The following is a 2,348-nucleotide window of genomic DNA, read 5'->3' as shown; positions in this document are numbered from 1 at the left end:
AAACAGCTGATAAAAGCATCACAATAATCCACACCACTCCAGTGCATCAGTTAATGTCGTGTGAAGTGAAAAATCCATCAAGATGTTTTAACATTTGCTTCTGGCCAAATTGCTTCAGGTCTATAATCCATGATAACGCTTCCTTCAGTGGAAAAGCCCATCTCCTGTTGTCCTCTCATTTTAAAATCCACGGCATATTTGTTCAGGACTGTTTTGGCTTGTAAACGATGCTTGATATTTGCATATTTCTCTCCTGATTCAGACGAGACGACTTTTTCACAGGAGGAAGCATTAATTATGGATTATGTATGGAGTCAATATAATGCCACATATATATGCAAAATAATAAAGTTTTGCAAAAGAAAATAAAGTTTTGCAAACGAAAATAAAAGTATTGAGAAAAAATAAATGTGTTTTTTGCAAACAAAAATAAAGAATTGCAAAATATAAATGAAACCGCACAAAAGCAATGATTTTGCAATACATATTTTCCATGGCCATATCTAGTAATTTATCTGCAACGCTGCTTTTATTTTGCGTTTGCGCAGCGCACGTGGGCCCTGCCCACATTGCAAGCGACTATATTAATATAAATTAATAATAAACGTATTAATAATAAAACACAATTAGTACCGAGATGCTTCACTGTACTTAATAAATAAATGAATTCTGGGTTCTAATCCACCCTCGTGTCGTTTTTTTTCTGACTGTAGCATTGTTTTTCAGATAAACTAGTATGTTAACTTAGCATGTTTCTTAAATATCTGCAAACATATTATGGTATTTTTCTGCTTTAGTAGAGTCAAAAACTTACATACAGCACCGTTAATGCTTTATTTGTTTTTTAGAAAAACACAGCTTTTCACTTCACAAGATGTTAACTGATGGACTGCAGTGGTGTGGATTAGTTGTGGATGATTGTGATGTTTTTATAAGCTGTTTGGACTCTCATTCTGACGGCACCCATTCACTGCAGAGCATCCATTGCTGAGCAAGTGATGCAATGCTTCATTTATACAAATCTGATCTAATGAAGAAACAAACTCATCTACATCACGGATGGCCTGAGGGTAAGGGTTAGTTTTGGGTGAACTGTTCCTTTAATGTGTGTCCATGGTCATTTCTCTCTGTTTATTATGCTATCATTTCTTAGTCATATTTTCAGGATTGGCTATTTATGTGTTCATTTGTTCGTGTTCTTTGTACCCAGGCCGTACGTCCTTGAAGTGGCCAAAAACTACCAGCATGGTATGACAACTTCTGGACTTTTTTCCCCTCTATCTTTATTACATTAACAAAAAATGCCATCACTTTCCTTATGAATATAGTCAATCCAAGACCCAGAAGTATTCCCATGACTGTTATTAATAAAACCCTGAAGTCGAGACTACAGAGCATTGTGAAAAGGGTGAGACGTTCGACTCAGTCCGCAGTCTCTAATACTGAAACTGCAAAACAAATTTAGTTTCAAACTACCTCGATGACAAAGTGTGAACATTGCTCTCTCGTGTCTGCTCTTATTGCAGATTGAAAGATTAGAAGAACAGTTGCCTCAAATCAAACTGAAACACCATGAAAGACTGACAAAGGTGAACTTCTGATCTGATGCTATGTTTAACTCGGTCTTCTTTCCTGCTTTGATGTTTTTCCTGTTGAAACAGAATGTTGCTCATTCATTTTGAAGTATAAGAGGCTTTAGGTCACAGATGATTTGCTACTTGCTATTAGGCCTAGGCCGAGAGCATTTGACTGGACATACACAAAAGACATACATTTCTGTAAGTCATCAGGAGGATAGACTGTACATTTTATATTCAAATATATGTTTCTTCACAAACGAATGCAGGTAAAATGTTATTCCTCATTTGTAGCTGTGTGACTATTATCAAAATGTCAAAATAAGCATTACTAAACTAATCTATATCAACAATGTAATATATTTCGCATATAAGTGAATGTCATGTGATTATTATTTGCCATAATAATGTAATCTCAGCGTCTATTTGTTTCAGATGGAGTTGTATAAGTAACTCAATAAATCATGTATTTTGTCTGTGTAGTCAGGTTTAAAATGCATGAATGTGATTTCATTATATATACACACGTCTATCTACAGATAAATGCTTCAATATACTTCACTTTTCTGAGCCATTTTTGCAAAACCTTTTATCCAGTTGGATTTTTACTCAGGTGTAGAGAATTTCTTTAACTATCAACATGAGACACTAACGTTTCATAATCCATTCAAGATGTAGACGAGTTTACCGATTTGGAGAAAGTTAGCACTGCATCACTTGCTCACCAGTGGATCCTCTGCAGTGAATGGGTGCCGTCAGAATGAGAGTCCA

The sequence above is a fragment of the Sinocyclocheilus anshuiensis genome, unplaced genomic scaffold (genome assembly GCF_001515605.1).
Source record: "Sinocyclocheilus anshuiensis isolate Anshui unplaced genomic scaffold, SAMN03320099.WGS_v1.1 scaffold6, whole genome shotgun sequence".
NCBI classification, from domain to species: domain Eukaryota; kingdom Metazoa; phylum Chordata; class Actinopteri; order Cypriniformes; family Cyprinidae; genus Sinocyclocheilus; species Sinocyclocheilus anshuiensis.
Note: the sequence above shows the minus strand (reverse complement) of the source record.